This window comes from Mustela nigripes, chromosome 10 (assembly GCF_022355385.1).
Source record: "Mustela nigripes isolate SB6536 chromosome 10, MUSNIG.SB6536, whole genome shotgun sequence".
Classification (NCBI taxonomy): Eukaryota; Metazoa; Chordata; class Mammalia; order Carnivora; family Mustelidae; genus Mustela; species Mustela nigripes.
In genome coordinates this window covers 12,784,931-12,811,308 of record NC_081566.1, presented here as the reverse complement: position 1 = coordinate 12,811,308, position 26,378 = coordinate 12,784,931, and the positions used below count along the sequence as shown (strand labels likewise).

Here is a 26,378-nt window from a genome sequence, read left to right as displayed (position 1 = left end):
ATGCTCCTGGGCAGTGGGGGTTGAGAAACACTGCTTGACTGCCCCTATGCATAACTACTTACCCTGCCCTCCATCCTGCCCCACTTCAAAGCTTCCTCCAGAATGCTCTCTAGCTGTCCTTTCAAAACCCCACAGGATCATGCTACCCCAGGGGCTCCCCTGTGCTGGTGCAATGAAGCAGATACATCTCAGTGGCGCATCCAGACCTCCACGGTCTGAATTCTCATCTGTGAGCTCCCTTCCCTTACTCTCTACTTGCAGCCACACCGCACACTTGAGACTTCTAGGACTTCGCACGTGCTGTTTGCTCAGCCTGAAGTGGCCTTTCCTGCTTTTCTCCCCCCCAGCTTAACTCTCTAGCAAAGAGCATTTCTTTTTTTCTTTGCCGTCACATTTAAAATGTCATCTCTACAACTTCCCCGGGGTAGTGTTAATGGCTTATCCTTTGTTCTCTTTGTAATTTGCCTCATTACTCTGAGCTGCAATGATTTATTTACACCCTTGTCTCTTTCAAAAGACTTTGAGTCTCTAGAAGAGCTTTGTCTTGCTCATGTTTACCTGCATGATCTAGCCTGTGTTAGGCACTCAGTAAATGCTGAATGAATGAATGAATGAATGAACCAACTTCAAGACTCTTGTGGTGTAAGCTGCCTCCTGTTGTTGGGCTGTATGGTCAAGAGCAGAGTCTTTGAGTCAGTTGAGACCAAATCCAGGTTCTGCCCCTTGACTAGTTGGTCAGCCACTCCCTAGAGGCTAACTTTATCCCCCCTTTAAGGTTAGTCTCTTCATCTCTGAAATGGGCATTTTGATGGTCCCTGCCTTGCAGAATGGCTCTAAGGGTTCAATGAGATTAGTCCATAGCACTCAGTAATGTCCATTATTATTATTTGCTTAGAAAACAGCTTTCTAGTATATCGTTTGATACCACTTATGAAAATTACAACTATGTGTGTGAACGTGTGTATATGTATGTATATACATACATATACATATATTTACATATATGTAAATATATGCATATGTGTGTGTGTGTGTAGAGAGAGAGAGAATATATAGATATCTGTATCTATATATATAAAGAGAGAGACATGGAAGAATGCTTGCTAAGGTGACATTGAGTGGGTTTTTTCCACTTACATTCTTATTTATTGTTAGACTGTTTTACAATAAATATTGATTTATACACTTAGCCACTTCAACTCTCCAAATACAGACACACACACACACACACACACACACTCTCTAACCTATAATACGCATATACAAACCCCACAAACACACACATTAAACACACAAACCCAAATACTTCCTCAGGAGACAGAAACTCTGAGTCCAGAAGTGACCAGGCGTCGGGCCCGTGGAGAAGGTGCCTGTGGAGAGGACGTGCAGAGCTCAGGCCATCTCTGGCTCTCAGCCAGGAGGGAGGGGCGGGTCCTCTGCCAACTGTGGAACCAGGAAGTGACATTCCAGTTCATCCAAGCCTTCAAGTAAACACCCAACCTGGGCGTCTGGAGAGAGGACCCCCGACCCCCTTTATGAAATGTGGCCCCTTGGAGGCACAGCCCGGCTGCATGAGTCTGTTTCTCAGGGTGGAGCAGAGGGGTGAGGAGTGGAGACCTCAAGCCCACGGCGGCACAATGCACAAAGGACAGTCAGGAAGTTTCCAGGGTAGAAAGGAACCAACTAACTGCAGTCAGAAAATGATTTATTTTTATTCCCCAAAGTTCAGGAAATACAGGAGGAACTGGATAGAAGGAGCTCCATCCCACAGTTTAATTGGAAGTTCTTTATTTTTCCACCGAAAGAGAAAACTTGCAATGATTTTTGAACTGGCTTTGATGCTCAAGCCTCAGTCTTGCTGGAGTCTGATAACAGAGGTATTACCCCCTTCAGCCTGCTCCATGTTGACTTGTGTCGTGACCAAGAAAAACCAGGTGTCCCATGGCCTTCAGAAATCAAACTTACTTTCCCGTGGAAGGGAGCAAGTGATGCCAAGTATTAGGACAGAAATGAGGGAAATTTCTGGACCTGTGAGATCAGCAGCCAATGGAAGGATGGAAGTCTTACCCAGGGCAGCTCCAGTGTCTGGCCCCAGGACTGCATTCAGGGTTAGAGTCAGTGTGGGGAGGTCACAGGTCAAGGAAAAGAAGAGGGAATCCCCAGTTCCCTAAAAAGACATGATCTCCACCCTCAGATATTCACATTGTACTTGGCGAAATGAAAAGGGCACTTAGGAAATAATTAGAAAAAAGTCTCCTATTTCCTTTAACCTTCTATCTCGGGCAGGGTAGACCCTGGGTTCTGAGAAGTTTACAGAAATATGTCACTGACCAGGGCCACCACCATGTGCAGCCACAGATGTCCCACCTCCTTCAACACTTATGCTAAGGATCCCATTCATCACCGACTAAAAGAAGGAGTATAACATGAATGTCCAAAATTTTACTAACTTGCAGCCCTGGTGAGTGAGGACTCCAGCCCCTTCTTTCACAGCCCCAAAGTTCGTTTGTTCCTTCTTTCCTTCCTTTTATTAAGATATCATTTACACACCACAAAATCTACCATTTTAAAGTGCACCGTTTAGTGGATTTTAGTATATTCACAAGGTTTTGCAATCATCACCACTAATTCCAGAATGTCGCCATCACTGAAAAAGGAACTCTGTCCCCGAAGCAGTCCCTCTTCTTCCTCTCTTGCTGCAGCCCCCGGCAACCACTAATTCTACTTTCCATCTCCCTGGATTTGCCTGTCCTGCACCTTTCCTGTAAATAGAATCATACACTACGTGGCCTTTTGGACCTGGCTTCTTTCAGTTGTGTTTTCAGGGCTCATCCGTTGGTATCGATGTCTCAATACTTTATTCCTTTTCTCAGTTCTTTCTGGGCATCCCAGATGGTTGTTCCAATGTGCTCAAGCCCAAGTTTGCTCTGGAACTTCTGCCGGGAAGTCACTCGGGAGAAGTGCCTCACAGAGGCCACCTCTGGCCACTCAGCAGATGTCCTTCTCTCCTCTCGGTAGTGGTATTATCTCCTAGTGTTCTTCAAACTGGAAACTGTTTGGTGTTAAATGATCTTCAGTTCCTATCAGTCCTTCCCTCTCTGCACCGGGGCTATACTGTGTGCGATTTCGGGAACCTGGTCTCCCGCCCTGCCCAGGGGCTGCCCCTGTTCCCCGGGCCTGTAGGAAGACCCCACTTTCAGCTTGTAATGACAGTCTCCTCTCCTGCCTGAAGGAGGGCCTGGCCTGTTCCCTCATCTCTCTCTAGTTCACTCGGATCCTCAAGACCAGGGCGGAAAGGGGCCCAAGATGAAACAAACACACCCTAAAACAAGAATGGAGGTGAAAGTGATCTTTATGGATGTGTTTCTGGGAAAACCCAGCAGGGGTATGGGAAAGTAGCCTGGGGTATACGTGGAAGCCAAAAAGGGAGGGAAATCCAGGGAGGTCCCACAGAGGGCAAGTGGAGCTCAGTCCTGCTGGGGATCAAGGGTGCAGGCAGACCTTGGTGCAGGTGTTGGTCCCTTGCCCCTGTCAGTCACTTGTGGGGGGGCTGTGTACCTCCCGGGCCCTGAGCTTGCAGAGGTTCCCCTGGCAAAGGATGTCCTGACAGCCTGAGGGCAGCCCTCTGTGGTGGAGACCCAAGGGCTGGCTCTTAGAAGTGAAAGCACACAGGCTCAGCTACCCTCCTATTCTTTTTTTTTTTTTTTTTTTTTAAGATTTTATTTATTTGACAGACAGAGATCACAGGTAGGCAGAGAGACAGGCAGAGAGACAGGCAGAGAGAGAGGAAGGGAAGCAGGCTCCCTGCAGAGCAGAGAGCCCGATGCAGCGCTCCATCCCAGGACCCTGAAGATCATGACCTGAGCCGAAGGCAGAGGCTTTAACCCACTGAGCCACCCAGGCGCCCCCTTCCCTCCCATTCTTGACAACTCCTTGTCCCCCACACATCAGCGCCACGCACAGGCCATCACAGAGCACCATGCTGAGACTCAGCAGCTGTTAGTTAACAGCTGGATGATAGCTCGGTTGATGGCTCGTCGATCAGCCGGCAGATGAATTTCATTAGAGCCCTCAAAGTAATTTTCTTTACAACCACAAAACCCTTGAAAAAAATAGAGGATATTACACACATCTCTGGCTAACCCTTTGCTACTTCCAGCACAGATTTTGGGAATGAACGCAGATGAAGGCGACAGCTGCTGGGCTGGGATGTAAGTCCATCAGATGTCAACTAGATTCGGACGTTCAGCGAACTCAGCTTCATGAGGTTCTAGGTGAGGAACTCCACTGTCAACCAAGTGTTCCAAGTTTGATAAGCCAAGGATTCAGGCTCATGTTGTAACTCCCAGCCTGGGTTCTAGAAGAGTCCCTCTCTGGCATCTGGAATGGGCATCATCTTCCTCGTTGTCTATGTGCACAGAAGCCGAGGGAGCAGCGACCAGGGTCTCTGACTGACTTAGGCATGTTACTGAACCTCATTATTGTTCTGCTTTCTCTGCTGCTTTACCAAAGTCCCAAGGTCAAGGTAAAGATTACATCAGTGGAAGTGAAAGGGCTTTGGGAAACAGACTCACCAAGGTAATGGATTGTTTCTTTGAATGCCTTTTGGCTTTGTAAAAGGAATCTTGGGCAACTGAGAAGAGTTTCAAGGAGTGAAGTCGAGAAGCTTCCCTTGAGACCTTGGGGAGGTCTGAATCTCAGTGGGAGGTCACCAGGAGACCAGACCTGGCCTGTGCCCGCCCACTCACTGACCTGTCAGGCTATAGCACGACCGCTCAGAAGAAGTCCACCAGGGGCCCCAGCAGCACAAAGATGTAAGGAGAGAAGGCAAAGGAAGACTCTAAGATAGGATGTGGGGGAAATGAAGGAAAGTCAACAAGAGAGGGAAGGAGTAGGAAGCAAAGAAGTCAGGGGCAAAGGAGAGACAGGAGGCAGAGGTGGCCATGCTGGAGGGGGGTGGGCACCCTCCGTGGCTGCTCCCCGGATGTCTGCAGCCTGCACTTCCAGGTGCTGGCTCCATGATGGAGGCCACATTCTCCACATCCTTGTCACAGTCCTGCCTTCACCCTCTGACTACCTTCCCACATCATGTGAGGAGGAAGAAGTCCAGGAGGGTCTCCAAGGCAGTATGACCTTGACCCCCCGCCCCACCCCACCCCACTCGTCCTGCAGGCTTTGGACAGAAGGTGGCCAGGAGAGTCAGGAAGCTGAAGGCCTGATCTGGGCCGGCAAACAGAGGGCCCTCAGTGAGTGTGCCAGCCTGTAAATTGTCCTTTTGTTTCACAGGCTTTACTGAACACGGTTTAACTTCATGTGACTGTGCTATTTCAGGAGGAATAAATATTGCCGGCAGTCTGTTTAAAAAGGCCAGTGACCTGAAATGTGTGTGTGTGTGTGTGTGTGAGTGTGTGTGTGTGTGTGTGTTTTCCTTTTCTTTTCCATTTGAATTATCTCCAAAAGACAGGTCTGCCCAAGCACCGTGTTGATTTAATTCCCTGGCTTTTATTTCTAACTTTCCCTTTCTGTCTCGTGATATATGGAGCTGGCAAACAAAGGGAGAAACAAGAAGGGGACAAAGACACAAGCGCTGACCTAGGCCTGAGGGAAGAGGGGGAGATGTCCAGGGTGTAGGCCGGAAGAGGGCAGGAGCCATGGGCTCTCCGCTGCCTTCGCTGCTTCCGGAACTGGTTTCTGACCTATAATTACAGCCTCTTTCCTCCGATTTCCTCTGTGAAAATAGCAACATTCGGACTAAGCGCAGAATAGACAAAAGCCCTACGTAAAGGATCAGGGATTTATAAATACAGTTAAAATGATAGGATTATTACCCACAGCCCCCCACCACCCCCACCCCCGTCTAGTTCTGCAAGAGTGGGCTGGGAAAGGAGGGCATGGTTCTTGAAACCTGTCTCAGGGCCTAAGCTACCCACACGCACTCTTCCAGGGGCCTTGTCAAGGAGAGGTTTGCTACAGGTTTTTTCTCACTGGTTGTCCATCATTGTAAGAGCAGATGTCTCTTGCCAGATGCATTCCCCTCTCAGGAGTTTTAGGTAGACTTTTTAAGGATTCTCACTCACCATCTGATTGTTCAGGGGCAAGAGGATATCCTTATTTCAGCAAATATCTCCTACTCTTCTGGATTTTCCTCCCAGACAAACACTGTATTCCCATTGGACTTGTCATGTTCTTACAGGGCCCAGCACCCTGGTCCTGGCTTACCCATGCAGGCCCTCCCACAAAGATCTCTTAACTTGGGACAAGTAAGAGATCACCAGGAAAGTTCCTGCCTGGTGATAGAGACTGTCAAGTAGAAATATGGCCATGGAAAGTGGAGTCATCCTGTTGCAGTGAAAGACAATGAAGAAACAGGGTCCAGAGGCAGAGACGAAGGCCTGTCCTCTACTGAAGTCTTTGGTTCTCATGGTTCCTAAGGCCTAGTTCCATGTATCCCTGATCTTCGCATAGTTTAGATACTCAACCTTTCCTTGAATTCTGTGAATTAATACATTCCCTCTTTTGCCTCAACCAGTTTAAGTGGGGTTTTTGATGTGTGCAACCAAAACTCTTGACCAATATGATAACAGCAATGCCAAGAATTCTCCAGGGAAGGTGACAAACCAATATTATCCGTGCAGCTCCTAAAAACTGGTTTTGTGAAGAGCTGAGAACAGCGTTTATACCATGCTGACTTTGACTTACTGTCACTATTTCCCAGAAAGATGAGTCTTGGGAAAAAGAGCAACAATACTCCAAGCAGCATTCATTCATGACCCAGCTGCTGAAGAAGAGGAAGGAATCTGGGGACCGGACTTGTGTCGGGGCCTCTGTCTTCATGTGTCATCATGCCTAAGCTTTCCAGAGAGGAGGTTTTCAGAAAAGAGTAGCAGAATTATCTTCCTATCACCCACCACAACGTTTCAGCTCCCACTCTGGGGTCTACTACAGTAGTTAAATCCAACTTCCATGCCTGCCTGTTCATAGAGCCAAAGAATAGTGACTGATCATGGTCAGCATAATGGCCCTTCCTATGCTTAGAGCTGTCACCTCCACCGTAAATGACTGCAGTCCTTTCTGCATCAACAGAGCAGGTGTGATGACCTGGCGTGACGGGGTAGAATGTGTCCTGGGCTGGGCATCAAAGACCTGCATTCCAGCTGTGTTTGTGCTACCAGGCACTTAGAAAACTAGCTAAGTCCATGGGTCCAATTTCCTCATCTGCTAAATAAGAAATTGGGTTAGATCATCTCTAAACTCCCTTCTCGTTCTCATAAGTCATTATTCAAAGGTAAGTTCCTGGCCTGGAATCTATGAATCAATGAATACTATTTGCTTCCCACCAAAAGCAATCATATATATATATATATATATATATATATATACACACTTCATGCATATATACACTTTGTGTGTGTGCGTGTGTGTATGTATATATTTTTTTAAGAGTTCTGAGTGAACAGACAATACAAATGAATATGATTTGGGTTTCAGAACAGCGACATCCTTCCTTGTGGGCTCATGTGTTAATCAAGTTCTTTTGGGCTTCAGGGAAGCATTTGACTCCTCTGTCCCACATGACCTCCCACCACCCTGGTCACAACCGATTGGACTGGCATTCTCTCCTCCCCAAAAGCAGCCACCTGGAGGCTGGCCAAAGGCCTACGAGGGGCCTGGCAGGAGTCCTGCGCGCTGAGAGGGAGTCCTTTCCTGGGTGCTGCTGGCCAAGCTGAGCAGATTCTCCCTCAGGGCATCGCATGCTTGATGGTTGGGTGACCTCTGTAGGAGGGGCAGGCTCCGGGACAGATCTGTGGGGTAAGCCCCATGCACTGAAGTCACTAGTGCATTCATTTCCTACCACCTGGGAGAAGAAGGAATCTCTTCCCGTGTGATGGCCAGGGTTCACCTTCTCCGGCTCCAGGTAGCTTACGGAGGAGGACGAACATGTACTTCTTACTGTGTGGTCTTGGGCTACTCTCTTAGCCTCCCTGTTTCTGAGCTTCCACATGTAAAAATAAGGCCAATAAGGTCACCTACAAAAGGTGCCTGTGAAAATGAAATGAGTTAATGTATGTCAAAGCCGTGCGAAGAGTGCCCAGTCCACAACGGGAACGGTTATGACTCCGGCTCTGCTGGTACGTTTACTCTACCTAGACTCTCAGGAATCTTAGGAGTTTACAGGTCACTGATATCTGCAGACACAATGATGACTTCAGATATCCTGCTATCATGAGTTTACTCTGGAAGTACTTCTGTTCCTTCCAGCAGTTTCCTAACCTCCTTAAGGGCTTGGGCTCTGCCTTAGTTTCCCCCACTCCCCCCACAGTGCCTTGTGCAGGGTGAGTGCCCAGTACATGATCAGTTCTGCCATTAAGTGTGAGAGCGTTTTCCAGGCAGCCCCAGCACAGCCAGCTTGGACCAGCGTAGTGGTCAGCCGGGCCAGCTGGCCAGCCAGCCCTCCCCCACTGCAGCCTACCCAGAGCCGCTGTCCCAAGCAGCCACCAGCAGCCCCAGTGGCAAGTAGAATCTTGGTGCTCAGTGCAGAGCTGCAATCTCAAGACCAGAAGTTGTATCTGATTCAGTTTGCAGACTTAGAAAAAACATCCCTGCCAAAGTGACCCAGAGCCTCCTCGCCATGTGCCAGCGCTGACAAAATATGGGGTTACAATCCGTTTGGGGGGTTCCTCCCTCCAGGGACACCTGCTTGTTTCTAGTTGGGGGGTGTCTCTGAGGCTAGAGCCCTGGACAAATAATGGAATGAAGGCACCGACACAGGCCACCAAATGTGGACGTTTAATGTCTGATGCTGAGCAGCTCCTGGAGCCCTGGTTTCCTGTTAGCTGGAGAGAGGCTTAGCTGAGCAGGGCAACTAGAAAGGCAGGAATTCTGGAGGACAGGCAGCAAGTTTAGTACAAAGGTGTTAGGGATTATTCAGCGTTTCCCTGTGCCAGCATTAGGCTGGGTGTGTTGTGTAGTATTAATAACAATAACAGTAACAGCTAACACACACATAGCACCTGCCAGCTACCATTCTAAGCATCTCACACATATTAGCTCATTTAACCATTCCTCCGAGTCATTGGAGTAGGTAGCACGATTAATTCCATTTTACACGCGAGGAAACGGAGGCACAGAGAAGTAACTTCCTTAAGTTTCCACAGCTATTATTCAGTGGCACACCCAGACTTGTACTCCATCCTGCTCTTAAAGCTTTTTGATTAACTGTTAAGTACGATCGTGTATGCACGCGCACATTCAAATCTCAGAGGAACTCGTAATAGCTCATAGGTTAATGTGGACCCATTTTATGGAGAAGGAAACTGAAGCCCAGAGAGGTGAAACATGTTCAGGTCACACAAGCAATAAGGGGTAGATTTCACCCCAGGTCTGTCTGGCTGCATGACGCCTCGACACAGAGAAGACCACGTAAAAGGACAGGAGAATGCTCCGTGGCCTTGGGGAAGGAGGCCACTGAAGACTGAAAGAACTGGAGATGTGGCGGTCAGGTCTGCTGGAAGTAGCATCAGGCAGAGCAAAGGAGCCGGCCCTCTGAGTCCTGGCTCTTTGCTGCTTTAGGCCCTACCAACAAGCTTGCTGGGAGAGCGACCCGAAGTCCCATAGCACATCCCTTTTAGAAAGGTGAACCCAGCGGAGCCGAAAACTGGCTCTGAACAAAGCCACATCTCCAAATGGAAGAATCTCGAAGCTTTTCTCACTCTTCATGCTCACTTTCTAAGCCATCTAATTTTTTTTTTTTTTCTGTTTTTCTCTCCCCGCTGAGTTTTTTCAGTCCCCCTTCAAACGATCTCTGGCTCAAGATCATTAAGATTCTAGAATCACAGAACTGTAGGGAACCTTAGCAGTGATCTAATGTCCTTCGTCAAGGCTTCTCAAGGCAACCGTTGCTTCTCATTGTACGTTTAAACCATTTCTTCCTTAGGGAGAAGACTTGCCCCTTGTTAATGGGACTGAGGACCTGGTTAGTGGTGGAGCTCCTTCAGCCACTTGCCTGGAATCGTGCAATGGAGGCTGATGCCGAAGCTGCTTCGGCTGCCTCTAGAGAGATGGCTTTACCTACCAGCTCCTTACTATAGCCAGCAGCGGCAGCCAGGTCCTCACCAGGGAGGATTACAGGGTTGAACCCTCCTTTTCCAAATCACAAGGAGGTCAGGGAAGATCACCAGGAACACAGAAATCGTAGGCTCTATTAAGAAATTCACAGATCCTTGGGGTGACTGGGGGGCTCAGTCAGTTAAAAGTCTGCCTTTGGCTCCAGTCGTGGTCCCACGGTCCTGGGATGGAGCACCATGTCGGGCTTCCTGCTCAGGGAGCCTGCTTCTCCCTCTCCCTCTACTGCTCCCCCTGCTAGTGCTCTCTCTCTCTCTCTCAAATAAATAAATAAATAAATAAAATTCTTAAAAAAAAATCCACAGCTCCATAATGGTAATACCATGAGATTGTACTCATGGATACCCGTACATAGCTTTATACAAGCACAAAGCATCCAGAGACCTCACCGAGGAAGGAACCCAGGAAAAGAAGCAAGGCCTAGAGAAACTGCAGGCCTGGAGGCAGGAGGGTTTATTAGCTGAAGGCAGGTGACATGGGTTTTGCAATTCAACTTTCCCCTTTCTACCTGGGGGAACATAACCTGTGATACACCTTGGCATTTTCAGACTTTGTTCTCACCAGGCAGCTGTGTGATTGGGTGGGTCCCCACACTGAAGAGGAAATGAATGAGTTATATTTTGTAAAGTTATACTTTACAGATTCTTATCTCCTTGTCACCTTATCAGCACCAAGCCTTAACTGATGCCCCAGCTCCTTTCAGATGGCGAGGAGGAGGAGGACAGGTCCAATGGAACGGAGGCTTATGTTGACCTCAGCGTCTCTGGTCCTATTCACTGTGGGGCTGGGTTCCCGGCTATGACACTGCTGAGGCCCTAGGCTCCCAGTGGGGAGAAAGAGCCACGGCACCAACGGGCACTTCAGGACACCGATGACCTTAATTACACGCCAGTTGTCTCTTCATGGAGGCTAACAGCTAGCATTAGATAAGTGTCTGCTAAGCGTCAGGCACTCCGATGACTGCTACACATGCCTTCCCCAGTGAATCAGTACATAGTTATCCCCATTTTGTAGATGAGGAAACCAGCAGAGGTGAAGTCATTGTGCCAAGGTTGTCCCGTTGTATTGTATTGTGATCTCCGCAAGAGAAAAGCCTGCTTTATTATTGCTGCCTCCCAGAACAGTGCTAGGCGTTGAGACGATGTTTAGGAAGAAGTTTTTGAATGGGTGGATGAATAGGGAATAAATGGTGAAGCAGAGAAGACTGTATTTTACAGAAAGGTTTTCCAGGCTGACTGAAAGAACTGTAATAACCCGCAGCTCTTTTAACCTGGCTCCGTGCATTTGCCATTGATTGTCTTCTGTGGGAAGTGTCTTACTACTCTGGGGGTGTGCAAGGTTGGTTGCTAATTTGGGAATGCTTGTGAATCCTGGGCCCAGAGTCATGACCAAGGCTGGTGAGTCATATTCCCCACAGGAGCACCCTACACACTGGCTGTCAGAATAAAGCAGAAGTTGCCATCTCGTCCCCCGCTCTGCCTGTCTCATTTTACCTTCTTGAGATGACGAAGGATGTTCTGCAGGGGTCAGGGTAACAGTAGACTTTGCGATATTCTTGCTCTCTGGAAACCTGAAATTGTACAAGCTCTTTTGGAAGCCTCACGTTCCACTGGAAGAGTCTGTCCTCCCCCTAGGATATCAGCGTGACCCTCTAAATGGCTGTGGTATCTTTATCATAGGCAGTATCTGCGGGAGCTCCGCTAGGCCATTCCAGGCAGGTGCATATAACCTGCTGCCAGGAGACAGTTAGCCTCTGTAACAGAGGACACATTTCCTCATTCCTTACTCAGAGAGGAGTTTAAAAATATAAATGCCCCCGGGAGAGGAAACACATTGATTCAAAGTCACACAAAGTTGCAAAAAGCTGATGGCAGGCCCTTCTGGGACAGAAAGAAGACAGAATTGGGGGGAATTAAAACCAGGGCAGGAGAGGTTTGGCATCAGAGACTGTTGGGTACTTAAAATACAATCTGGGGCTCCTGGGGGGCTCCATCGGCCTCAATCTTCTGCCTTCGGTTCAGGTCATAACCTCTGTGTCCTGGGTTCGAGTCCCGTGTTGAGCTTCCTGCTCAGTAGGGAGTCTGCCCCCACCCCTTATACAAATAAATTAAATATTTAAAAAAATTGATATACTGACTTGCATTCACATTGTGGGTTATTCAGGCTCCATTGTGTGGCTGGGGTAGATGACTGACTCCTTGCCTCCAGGTCTCTCAGGGGGAGAAATATAAAGCCAGAGAGAAAAGAGAAAAGGTCTTTTTTTTTTTTTTAAAAAAAGATTTCATTTATTTATTTGACAGACAGAGATCACAAGTGGGCAGGGAGGCAGGCAGAGAGAGAGGGAGAAGCAGGCTCCCGGCCGAGCAGAGAGTCCGATGCAGGGCTCGATCCCAGGACCCTGAAACCATGACCTGAGCCGAAGGCAGAGATTTAACCCACTGAGCCACCCAAGCACCCGAGAAAAGGTCTTTGGCTAAACTCTATCACTTGTTACCTGTGAACAATACTCGGATCAAGTTCTGGTAAACGGTGAGGCTAAAAGTTAGAGATTTTCATTTTCTCTTCCAATATGAACTTTCATAAATTCTGCCATCCTCTTTCTTATAGAGAGCCAAGAGTGTGTATTATCTGGGTGTGTGAAGACACACGGACTCCGTGAGTAGCCCCATGACACTCCCAAACAGATCTGGAGGCTAGAAAGTCCAAGATCAAGGTGATGGCCTACTCAGTTCTTGGTGAGGTCATTCTTCCTAATTTATAGATGGCCACTTTCTCACCATGTCCTCCCATGGCCACTCTTCAGAGTGTGTATGTCAAGAAAGAGCTTTGGTGTCTCTCTCCTCTTCTAAAGGCACCGGTCCCATCATGGGGCCCCACCATCATGTCCTCATCTAACCTAATGACCTCCCAAAGGTCCTACCTCCAAATACCATCACACTGCTGGATTAGGACTTCAGCATATGAATTTGGTGTGGGACACATTCAGTCCATAACAACTACCAATGTAACAGACTTCAGAGAGCCTCTTTCCAAATCTGTATTTTTCCCCCCTTGAATGATACACTCTTGGCCAATACTAATATTTTTTAAGTATACTAAGACTAAACTAATTAGAGAAATAAAAAAATCAGATTTCTTCACAACAACTAGCAGAGCTGTAGAAATGCAATTCATCAGTCCCTAGGGTCTCTCCCCTCCACCATTGCTGGTCAAAGAGGACCTGCACTATTTATTCGTGGTAAGGAAAGCAATTAAGATCAGCGGCTCTAGAGTGAGAATGATCTGGGTTCATTGTGATTCTAGGGCTTCCTACCTATGACCTCTCCAAGCTTTGATTTCCTCATCTATAAGATGGAGGGAATGATAATAACTTCTATCATTATGTACAGTTTTACAGGCATGTGAGGGTTAAATTAAATAATACATGAAATGCCCTGCTGCAGAGCAGACACTATAATAGCGATTACTATTTTGCTGCGGTTGTTATTCTTGGACACGATACTTAGGTCTTTCTGGCTCATATGTGTTCTTTCTACAATTAGGTTGAGACATCCAAGAAGCAAGAGTTAAGTTTCCCCCAATAGACTCCCTCTTACCTTCCTGAGTTTATAAAAGGTCTCCTGCTTCCTGTAGCTCATGGAGCAGCCAACGTAGGGTTCTGCCCTTGGACAGCCTAAGAACTAATGTTCTGACGACTGGGTAGAAGGATTCTTCCAGAATCCTGAACTCCTGGTAAAACTTGCAGCACAAGGCTGGCCTTGTTTGCTAGGAGGCCAGGAGATCTTCCCCTCTCCAACCCCCCGTTCCACTCCGGTGAGCACAGATCTTCATCTATACCTCTTCACCCCGACCTGCCTGCTTCCTCGTACATGACACCTCACCCCTGAGCCCACTTCACACACTGGCCTTCAAGGGTGATCTTTCCTTCATTTCAGCCAGGATGCCCTGGGGTCTGCCATCCAAGCAGGCATCTTAGAACATACCCAGTACCTCATGGATGTGTCACCTGTATATTACCAGAGTAGAAGCAGGTGTCATTCCTCCCCTGCCCTCATCATCCTAACCATACCGAGTGACATCAAAATCTGTTGTACGTCTTGGCCCTGGACCCTCCTCCTCCCTGGGCCGATTGCCCATTATGTCTTTTGGAAAGCTTTCTGCCTTCTGCCCCAAGCCAAGGGCGCCTGAATTTACCTCTATCATTACCCACTGCACTGGACTGATTTGTGTCCCTATCTTCCTCCCCCATGAAGCCAAGTTCCCAGAAGGCTGGGGCATGTGATATTCATCTCGGTATCCCCAGCACTTAACATTGTGTTTAAAACAGAGTAAGCATGCAATAAATGTTGAAGAAAGAAAAAGGAGGGAAGAAAAAGGTAAGAAGCAAGAAAGAAGAAGAAAGAAAGGATGAGAAAGGATGAGAGGCATAGGGTGGAGAAAAGAGTGGGAGGAAGCTGGACTGAAATCTGTGGGATTCCCAGTGGCCCTGAGCATTGACGCTAAACCCCTCCTCCTCCATATTAAATCTTCCAACTTTTCCCTCCCTGTTAATATAAAAATAGAATGAGTTTATATACACTCATTAAAATAGTTGGCTAAATAATCATGATGGTTCCTGGAGTCCTTGGCCATCAGCAAGCCCTATAAAGGACTCTCTAGCTGATAGCAGGGAATAAAAGCGTCATCAAACACAAACACTGTCCTTTTTCCTGGTTACAGGCACACAATCCATTCAAAGGTCAAGGTCAGCCACTTGTGTACGTGAGGCCTCTACAGCTGACAAACATTTCCCCATACATCCAGGGAGAGGGGAGAAGGACCAACAAGCTCTTAGGAATTCCCTGCCAGTCATAATAACCTTACAGATGTCTCCACAAATGGAGAGAAGCAGGAGCCCAGAGAGGTAAACAGCAAAACAAAAAAACAGCCAGATAATCATAAAAGTGTCCACATGTGTACACACACAGACACACTCAAGGGAGTTTAACTTTCCTGATACAGTTTTGCTGAAATTAATCATTAAATGGCCCTGTGTACCTTGAATAGAAGCCAACTGCTCAGCCAAGGGAGGTGACAGAGAAGCGTATCAACAGAATCAACCTGGAATGCAGATTAGGCAGTCCACCGGGCAGATAATCTTGAGTTTCTTGCATTAACTTTTGATATCTTGTCTGCCTTTGTCTAATTTAGAATTTTAAAGATGGATTAGGTATGAGATCTGGAGAAAGTTTGCTCTACAAACCTTGGCTTATCCCTGTCAATTGGGTCATTGTTCTCTCTCGACTGAACAGAAATAATAGTTGGACCCTGAAGCCTGAGCTACACTCTGCTGGTTGTGTTTGGAGGACAACTCCTCTTGGCTTTGGGAGCTAATTCATGTGTTCTCTCCTTTCCTCAGAGCATGGCTCCTAATCAACATCATGAAATCTCTGGGTACAAAGAGTGTGTATCATTCACTTTGCGGTCAGGAATTTCATTTCATCAGGGTGGAAATCATGTGGGTTGGGAGAATTGGAAAAATGAGTGTAGTTGTAGAAAGAGGTAAATAACTATAGATTACTTTTTAAATACTGTCGCGTGTTAATCTAGTCCCTGGAGAGAGAGAGGGGGAGAGATTAAAGTAGAGTTAGCAGCAAGTCTGACGTGAGCCAACCTAGCACTCGGGCGAGGAAGGCAGGAAATGGGAGAAAGGGACATGAGAAGGAAGAAGGCACATGCCACAGCAGAGAACTGTCCTCCCCAAATCCAAGGAGAATGGGGGCGTCCACGAGATCAGGTGGTCCTCCCTCAGGCACCTACCAGGTCTGGATGCAGATGGCTACCTGGGCCCACCTCCCTTGCCACTCCTCTCTTTTTTCCTCCTTCCCTCCCTGACTCTTCCTTCCATCCACTTTAATTAACCGTCTGCCCATGAGGTACAATGCAGGTCATGGGAAAATGAAGGAAACAAAAGTTCCTAACCTCGAGTCATTGAGTAGAAAGACTAGTAACCAACGCATTTGACAAATCAACAACGCAGTCACATCCCAGCGCCAGTGGGGCCTTGCTGGAAGCTGTGGCCCTTCCCACCTGAACCCAAGGCAGCCCTCCATGTAGCTGTCTTCAGGAACAATGAGCTTCTCAAACTTCTGCACACCTACAGCTCTAGATGAAAAGAGAACGAGACATTTCAACTAAACTCAATGTAAGCATGTTGATTGGATCTTGTTGGGGGAAAAAATCCATTAGAAGACATAGAACAGAGGGCCTGGGGATGCCTGGGTGGCTCAGTGGGTTAAAGCCTCTGCCTTCGGCTAGGCTTAGGTCATGGTCCCAGGGTCCTAGGATTGAGCCCCGCATTGGGCTCTCTGCTCAGTCGGGGGGGAGCCTGCCTCATCCTCTCTCTCTGCCTGCCTCTCTGCCTACTTGTGATCTCTGTCTGTCAAATAAATAAATAAAATCTTTAAAAAAAAGAAAAAAGAAGAGGGGTGCCTGGGTGGCTCATGGGTTAAAGCCTCTGCCTTTGGCTCAGGTCATGGTCCCAGGGTCCTAGGATTGGCCCCGCATCGGGCTTTCTGCTTGGCAGGGAGCCTGCTTCCTCCTCTCTCTCTCCCTGTCTCTCTGCCTACTTGTGATCGCCGTCTGTCAAATAAATAAATAAAATCTTAAAAAAAAAAAAAAAAAAGAAGAACATTTTGGAAAATTTTATGTAGATGGGGAATTAGGTGATTTAGGTGGTTATCATTAATTTTCTTAAGTATAATAAAGACGATTGTGAATATGTAGGAGAACATCCTTATTTTTCAAGAGACAGGTATTGGAGTATTCAGAAGTCATGTCTACATCTTACTTTGAAATGGTTAAGAGAAAAATATATTTTTGTGGCAAAATGTAAACAGCTGTAGAATAAACAATTGTGGAATTAAGGAGACAATGGGAGTGCCAACTGTGCTGTTCTTTCAACTTTTCTACACATTTGAATCTTTCCATGACAAAAACGATGAGAGGATTCTCACCACGGGTTGGCTGTTTCACTAAGGATTTCAGTAGAATAAAGTCATTTGTGTGTCACTTAGCCAATAAATCACCACAGGTCACATTTACCATGTACCAGGAAATTCGGAGTTAACATGGGTTTTCTTCTTGAGGCCACACAGCGACATTGCATGACGGGCTTTTCTCTACGGATGGAGCAGGCAACCGAAGCTTGGCGGGAGGAACCGCTTGCTGCCTATCCCACGACCCACAGCTGGTAACTCTCAGTGCCAGATCCCAGCTTGGCTTTGGTCTGGGTCCAGACTACCCACTCTTAACTGCTACTCTCCACCCACGGCCTTCTGGGAAACACCTTGACATGCAATGTCTGGGTGAGGTAATGGTGACAGAAATCAGTACCGTGAAGGGCCATCTCTCAACCTGTGAGTACAAACAACCATTGTGAGAGTCTTTCCTGCTTTGATAGACAAGCAGGGCCTCCAGGGGCTGCCAGGGTAGGAGAGCCCATTGGTGAGGGAGCACAGGGCGGAGAAAAAGGGAAGTGGGGAACAGAAGCATGGCTAACCCTACGGACCCACAGCGGTTTGGGGGCAGATTAAAGCTGTTAGGCAGATATTTCTGTCTGGAGCAACAAAGTATTTCCTGTGTAGTAGAAAAGTCGCTGCAGTCAAGGCCGCTCCACATTACTACTGAAGGCTGGAAAAAAATCAGAACTGAGACATAAAATGATGTCTTCTTCCCTAATGGTTTCTTTTTTTCTTTTTTTAAGATTTTATTTGAGGGAGAGCAACAGAGAACATGAACAGACAGAGGGGAGGAGGCAGAGAGAGAAGCAGACTCCCCACTTAGCAGGGAGTCCGATGTGGGCCTCGATCCTAGGACTCCGGGATCATGACCTGAGCCCAAGGCAGATGCTTCACCCAGGCACCCCACTAACAGTTTCTTAATCAAGGTGTCATTAGGTCTAAAGTTCCTACTGCTGACCCACCATCCGGGACATGCACTGTGATTTCTGAGAGTGAGGCTGGGCCGTGTTGAGTCATCTTTACCCTCTCACCCCCTTATGACCAGAGCCAGAAAGAGTGGAGGGCAGGCTGTGCCCAGCCTATTGGCGTCTATAGGAATTTCAGCCATGCCTTCACCTTACTTGCCCTCTGCTCCAGTCTCCTGACTAGCCCGTGCACAGAGCAAAGCCACAGCTCCACGCTAGCCTGGCAGACCCACCATGGAGGAAACCCGGGTCAAGTTCTATTTTGTTCTTGGTGTAAGAAATGCAAGAGTTAGAGAAATCATGTAAAAAGTCAAAAGGATGTCAACTTTGCAAACACTGGTCTCCCAGGGATTTGGCATTGGAACAAAAGTTACTTCCTTCTGTGCCCTTTTCATACAGCCAGGCTTTTCCCGTGAGGACAGAGGTACCTCAGAACACCTCTGTCTGGAGGGTGTTTCGAGTAACTCAGGACCAACTGTTTATGTAGGGGGCAAAGGGTCTCCTTGGACAGAACTTGGGGGCTGCCTCGGGGAAATTTATTTTTTTTAAACACACATGATTGTGCCAAATGATTTCAGTGCCTGTTTCTAGAAGCTTCACAGTGTTGTGACAATCACAGAGCTTCCCTCAGCCCCGGAACAAGGGCAGCCCACACCGAAGCAGCCCTCGGAAGACAGAGGTGAGGTCAACTCTGATGATTCCTGTGAAGCAGAATCCATTTCAACTGAGGCAGAAAGGAAATCATGTCCCCAAAGGCAGAAGGCTGCAGAAAGGACAGCTAATTTAACAATTCGCAAATGAAAGGTGCTCCTAAGGGGAGAAATGGAACAATGGAAAAGTATTTGTTGAAATAAATGGTTTCCATGGGGCATTGCCCCCTCAAGGTCTCCCTCAATTCACCTAGTTCTCTTGCCTTGAACCCAGCTTGCACCCCCTCCCCCAGCTGCAAGCATCCCACTGTTGCTCTTTCTTCCTTGCCTATAAGCCTCAGTGCCCCCCCCCCCCCCCCCCCCCCCCCCCCCCCGCCACAACCTACCCACCAACCCCCAGCGCCGGTCCCCATCCTCCGGCTTCTCTGAGCTCCAAGACTCCATTTTCTCAGCGATCTTTCTAAAAGTACGCATGAGCCCCTTCCTCTCCTGCTTCAAACTTGTGGCTGGCCCCAGATCCCCTACATGAAGAAATCCCACACAATCTGGCACGGAAGGCCTTCCGGATCTGTCCCCTGCCCCTTCTCCTAGACTCACCTTCTATCCCACCCAGCATGCATCTTTTGTTCCAGTTACACAGACTTCCCTAAATTCTCACCCAGTCTTTAATAGGTTGTCTCTGTTCATTACCTCTCACTCACCATCCCCCCCATCCAGAATGTCATTCCTCAGTCCACAGACAACACTGAAACTTCAAAACTCTGCTCCAAGGTTCCATCCTCAATGGACTCTGCCCAGAACTACCTTCTTTCTCTCTCTTTCTCTCTTTCCAGACCCCAGATGCTGTACACACACACACACACACACTCACACACACACACACACACTTTCTCTCCATGCCCCCAGGTTCCTTCCCCAGCCACCCAAACATCTCACCTCTTTCCAAGGCTCGGCTCTGTCCTCTGTTCACACACCTGCTGCCCACACAGGCCGTGAGCCCTTCCTTGAGGACGGGGTCCACACCGTGCTCTTCTTTGTGTTTGGTTCTTAGCACAGTGTCAGCTGCCCAGTAAGGACTTCATCATGTGGAAGGAATCTAGACTCTAGATCCTCCCCAGCCAGCAAGGCCAGGCTCAAATTATGCCTTTCTTCAGTCTTTCCAGACACCCGACAGGAAACATTCCTGCCTCCTCAGAACCCTGTATCCTATATTGTCTGTAAATTGTTACTTCTCTCATATATATATTCATTCCTATATATAGGAATATATATATCGGAATATATAATAGGAATATATAGGAATATATATAGGAATATATAATAGGAATATATAATCCTATATATATATTCATATATATGAATATATATATATATTTAGTATTTGGTAGGATTGAAAATATTTGTCCTTTGAAACTATACTAGGCTCTCAGTACTCCCTTTCTTCCCCGATCCGTCTTTGGTTTTGTTTAGGAAATATTGTTGATTAATTAATTTGTCAGTGGTCCTTTAGGACATCAACACCAATTGTTTCATTAATGTCTCTTCGTTCATAGAGAAAATGTAGCCGAAAGACTGACTTCATTTATCCCCCGTTAAGAAGCCCAGCGTTTCCGCAAGCTGAATATTCTGTATTCGGAGGTTGCAGGGAAGCCATGGGCTAATAGAATAAAAAGGCCTGACCCTGGGCCCTGGCCACCTTCTCCATTGTCTGTCCTTCTGCTGGGCGCCTTCCCAGGCTGGGCTGTTTCCCTTCCCAGGGCCAAAGGATTCAGGTTTACACATTGAAGTCCTCTGATTTTTCTGGGGATAATCCTTTCAGTGTCTGGTTCTCTGCTGTCCCAATGATGTTTCATCAACAAGGCTGATAGCTCTCTACCTTACCATGGCCCTATGACCCTAAGTGAGGAAATTCATAGATATGGCTTCTTTCAAAGTGACCTTGGATAATTTTTTTTGTTTTTTGTTTTTTTGGTCTCACCATTTCAGAAATTCTAAAAGGCAGATCTGGGGAAGGAGAAAGCTATGTAGAAGAACTCTTACATAGCCTCCACCTTCCACTTCTCTGTATCACCAGCTCCCTGAAGAGACCAGTTGCCTGGAAGCCTTTGGCGAAGGACAGTGGTTTGCTAGACAGTGTTCCTGGGCTGCACTGGCACAACCTCAGAGTGGCCTCAGAGTTGAATCAGACCAATGGGAAAGCAGCTGGTGTCTCTACCACCACTCTCTCTCCAACTCTACGACCCTGGCTTATCCTCTGTAGCCATCCTGACATAAAGTACCCCTCAAAGACTTTGGCGGAGGGCCAAGTATTTGTTAGTTGATAGGAAGGAGTCTGGTTTCCATGTCAGACTTTGGTATAGGCTCCCTCCCACCATCCCTCTTGCCCATACTCTTCACAATGGATGGTGGGTGAGATAGGAATCCAAAACCACACCGCTGTTCAGAGTCAAGCAGTGGTGAGGCATTGAGAATAAGACGGCAAGGTCTGGGACTACTTGCTGGATAGATGGACACACGTGGGTCCAGGCCAGTCTAGGAAGGCCAACGTGACATAATTACCATTAAGCAAAGATGGGCTCAACCTAGTCTCCAAGAATCCAGGAGCTTCTCCTAGGCAGTCAGCCAGAAGGCTAATAGCATCTTGGGGTTTTGACAGGTATGGGACCTCAAGCTGGGGGCCTAGGTCCTGGGGCAGGAAATAAGCTGTTGGATCTTATAAAGGGAATGCTGAATGATCAGGCAGGGGCGTGGTTCAAATAGACTATTACAAAGCAGATTGATAACGAGGAATCAAGATACTGAAGTTAAATCTTGCTCACCAGCTGCAGAGCTGCCGTCCGTGGTGGTGGGCAGCAAGTAGAGAGACTAGAGCCAGGCCTGATGCCAGACCTGGGCAAGACTTGAGTTTGCAGGTAGAGTCCTCCCTATTCCAGATGACCAGCACCCTAAGGACAAGGACCACGTGTGACTCACTCTCCAGTCAGTAAGTGCCTGGCACATAGCAGGTGCTAACTAAACACTCATTGAGTGGATGACCCTTGTGTAGGTTGTTGGGGAGAACAATGATGATGCTAGCACAGCCTTCTTCAATCAGAAAAGCAGAGTTAGTCCCTAACCTGCAGGGAGCACAGTTACCAGAGCTTTGTCTGGACCCTTCCAACTCTAGCCTCTGGACTTATTATTTTTTTTTATTTCTTTTCTGCATAACAGAATTCATTGTTTTTTTGCACCACACCCTGTGCTCCATGCAATACGTGCCCTCCTTAATACCCACCACCTGGCTCCCCCAACCTCCCCCGCCCCCGCCCCTTCAAAACCCTCAGATTGTTTTTCAGAGTCCATAGTCTCTCATGGTTCAACTCCCCTTCCAATTTCCTTCAACTCCCATCTCCTCTCCATCTCCCTATGTCCTCCATATTATTTGTTATGCTCCACAAGTAAGTGAAACCATATGATATTTGACTCTTTCTGCTTGACTTATTTCGCTCAGCATAATCTCTTCCAGTCCTGTCCATGTTGCTACAAAAGTTGGGTATTAATCCTTTCTGATGAAGGCATAATACTCCATAGTGTATATGGACCACATCTTCCTTATCCATTTGTAGCCTCTGGACTTACTTTAACAAACACTGTAACGCTTGTCTCAGTCCAGCAAAGTCAACTGACTTAATTCTCAACTCTAAGAGGTAGGTTCTTTTATTAGCCCCATTTTATAGGAGACAGAAGCACAGAGAAGTCAAGTAACTTGACCAAGGTTTCTTGGTCAAATAATGGGGTCTGGTAATGAAACCAGGCATTTTGGCTCTAGAGCCTGTGCTCATGTAGACTAGCCTCTAGGGGATCCAGACCCATCACTATCCATGATTTGACATTTAGGTAGTGCCGACCTCTGTGAACTTCCAGAAGCCATTCACTACTCCTGTTAAATATCCTGGTAAGTCTGAGCTGGTGGCAGTGGCTACCAGATGTGGAAATGCTTCCCACTGCTGTAGCATGTCTCTGAAATGCAAATGAGACACAGCTTGGGAAAGCATTGCCTAGTAGAACTCCTCCCTGCTCTGGGCCTGGACTCTATGTCAGGGCCAGCTTCACCTGGCTGGAGGCTGTACACTCACACAGGTCTCGGCGCTCAGAAAGACCTGCTTGGTGTAACACTCTTCTGTCGCCATCTTGGAATTCCTTACAATTTTTGAACAAGGGTTCTGAGATCATTACTTGGCACTGAGCTCTACAAATGATGCAGCTGGTCCTGCTTGTGTTTTTATGTGTCCATCAGATTCAACCAGATTTCTTTTCACTCACCCTCCTTTTTTTGCTTGCAGGAATCAGACTCTTACGCATAAATTCAGGGCTCCTGGGTGGCTCAGTCAGTTGAGTGTCCGACTATTGATTTCGGCTCAGGTCATGATCTTGTGGTGCTGGGATGAAGCCACCTGTTGGGCTCTGTGCTGTGTTTGGAACATGCCTGAGATTCTCTCTCTCTCCTTAGTTCTCTGTCTCTCCCCCTGCTCACACACTCTCTAAATAAATTAATAAATTAAATCTTAAAAAAATACATCTGTAAATTCCTCTCATTGTTAGGTGTTAAGAGAGCATGCAGGTCAACTCCAGTTTTTAAGAGTCTCTTATCTTAATCTGCTTCTCCTGAAGCCAATTTGAATTTTTCTCTCATAAGATCTTTGACGCTGATCCTTCCCCCATCCCTCCCACCCTCTCCTCAAACTGAGATCTTAATCTTATAGCTCCCTGCCCACCCAGGAGAGAGATAAAGGAGTGAGCAGAGGTGGGCTGTCAGGAAAGAGACACCCTGATTCAAAGGGACCGTCCACAGTGTTACAAGATAAATGGAGGCATAGTAAACTGTTCAGGAGTTTAACGTAAAGATCAATTTGGATTAGGCAGCACCAAACCAGAAGTGGTTAGGAGTGCACCACCAACGGGAGGAAAGATATTTATGGCGAAAAGTACAGAAACAAAGAGAGAGAAATTTTGGATTGGCCGTAGCTTAAAGCCGAGTGGGCTGCTTGTAACTGCTTGTCCTTAAGGTTTTGATTTCATCACCTTGAGGCATTTACAGGCTTAGATTCTGGTTTGCTTTCACAGGCTGCAGGGGCATTAGAGCCACAGAAGTCTGCTGGCCTCCTTGCTTAATTAATTTGAGAGTAGTCTAGATTTAAAGAGATTTTAGAGACACACTGACCAAACTAATGTGTGCACTTCGTTTAGGTTCTGATTCAAACAAACCGATTGTAAGAAGATATGTCTTAGATGACCAAGAAACACTGAATATGGACAGGGTATTAAAGGATACTGAGGAATCATGCTTTTTTTGCTAGTATGCAAAAGGCATTGTGGCTATGTAAGAAAATGCCCTTATTTCTTTTCGAGATGCAAAGTGAATTATTTAGGAGGGTTGTGACATGGTATCTGGGGTTTGCTTTAAGATGCTTTAGAGGAAAGAAGGTTTGGAGAGGGAGGGAGATGAAAGAGCTCTGGAAAGCACTGAAGCTTGTTGAAGTTGCAGATGGGGTTTCTTGTACTCTTGTCTTTGTTTATATTTGGAAGTTGTCCTAATAAATAGTTAAACATGAAAGAGAGGAAGAGTGAGAGAGAGCGCATCTCGACCACAGTGTGCCCAGAAGAGCAGAAGCAGATGTTTACTGTTGTTCTCTTTTCCTGGCTCAGGGGAGTCTGATCTCTGAATGAGCCGTTTTTCATGTGTGTAGATGACTCTCAACTTGACCATGTCCTCCGGAACCTCACCTTCTAGAGCCGGATCCATGACAGTGGGACTGGCTCTGCTCACCATCCTCCCTCCTTCTCCCGCCTGTTCCCTCTCGTGAGTAAGAGCTTATGAGGATACTAGCATAGCTGGAGCTACAGACGCTCAAACTTGTGACCTTGACTTACTAGCCTCCTTCCCTCATTTCATCACATCCAAATCCTATTCCTTCCCCGGGCCTCATTCCCATGTCACCTCCAGTGTGAAGCCTTCTGTAACCACCCGGCCTGGCCTGATCTCCCTGTCCTCATCTCCCGCAGCAATTACAGTCCAGCATCTAGCATTTAACTCATCTATTTTGTCCCGAGCTGTTCTTGGATAATTTTGCGCAACCCATTCTTCTCTCCCCTGCCTTCTAGCCCGGCAACGTTCAGGGTGGTCTGAACAGCTCTATTCCGCACTGAGACAACAGGACAGCGTTTGTGTGTATGTTTATTCACTCATTCTCCAACCACTGAGCAGCTACTATGTGCTAGGCATGGTGCTAGATGCTGGGGATTTGACACTGAACAAGATAGATCTGGTCTCTGCCCAGCAGTGCTTTCTGTTCAAGGTGAGAAGACATTAATGAAGTTCATGACAAAGTAGTTCCTGACAGTGGTGGTGAGTGCCGTGAAGGCAGCGCCCACGGTGCTCTGAGTATGCCGAACCGGGGACCTGGCTGGTTTGAAGAGTCAGGGGGGTTCCCCCATAAGGAAGTGACTATAAGAAAGGACTTGAAGGAAATGTAGTAATTAGCCTGGCGGGGAGGTGGGGAGGAGCATTCCAGGCAGAGGAAACAGCATAGGGGAGGCCCCTGGGGGTGGGGGAGGAGTCTGGCGTTCTAGAAGTCCAGTTTTACTGATACGCAGAGACCAAGATTGAACATAAGCGTGCTTCTGGAGTTGAGATGAATTCTTAAGCACATTGGAACTGGGTTCTTATGATCATGTGAAGTAGATTATTGCATAATAACCTCCCCTTTGTTCTCGTCTCCCTGCATTCATGTCTCTGCAATGTGTTCCTTTCCCACAAGTGGCAGAATCTGTTTCTCTATCTGTTGAATCTGGGCTTGGCTGTATGACCTTATTGGACAAATGGGACACAAGCAAATTTGACAAAGAAGAAGCTCTTGCTGGAACTCTGGATAAGCGTGTGAGCAAGCCTGTTCCTGCCACACTGAGGATGAGAGGGACTATAAGAAAAGAAGCTCTGGCCACACCCTTGGTCCAGCATTCCACTTGAGGGCCCCGGATATAGAAGTGAGGCCATCTCAGACCATCTAGCCCCAACCAAACCAGCCCGGACCAGAAGAACCACCCTAACAACCCACAGAATCGTGAACTATAATAAATATTTGTTATTTTACATCACTAGGTTTTGGGGTAGTTCATTATGAAAAGCTAACTGATATATCATCTTTGCAGCTCCCATCTTAGATACACCTGGCAACCAACTGTCTCCTACATTCAAAGCATTTGTTGGGGGCATGAAAATAATAAAAATTCAAAGGTTACAATCTAGTCGGAGAGATGTCTTACCTGTAAAAAGATAAGTAACACTGCAGTTCAAAATGAGAAATGCTAAGGGAATTCTATCAATAGTGCTATGCGAATAAGGAAGAAGAAGTGATCCCCAAGGCAGAGAAAATTTCTGTAGGAGCTGGAACTTCCACTGGGTCTTAAAGGGCCCTGATTTAATCTTAGGTGATTGGAGAGGAACAAGGGGGGTGGATCTCCAAGACAGAAGAATGCAAACAACATGTTCAGGAAGCCAGTGAGCAGTGTGGTTTGGCCAGAGCATAAAGGAAATCAATGAGAGATAAAGTTGGAAAGGGGGGAGGCCAGGCTATGGAGATCTGGAAACCTGGGGTTAGAGG

General features: G+C 47.2%; 1 long non-coding RNA gene across 1 annotated transcript in view; it reads left to right on the top strand.

Moving 5' to 3' along the window:
- Positions 1–25,872, top strand: part of LOC132025413 (uncharacterized) — a 54,386-nt gene extending 28,514 nt beyond the window's left edge. Inside the window, exons 2-3 of the long non-coding RNA XR_009406571.1 lie at positions 24,880–25,073; positions 25,536–25,872. This is a non-coding gene — a long non-coding RNA (uncharacterized LOC132025413). The remainder of the gene's footprint in view (positions 1–24,879; positions 25,074–25,535) is intronic.
- Positions 25,873–26,378: the final 506 nt, after the last annotated feature.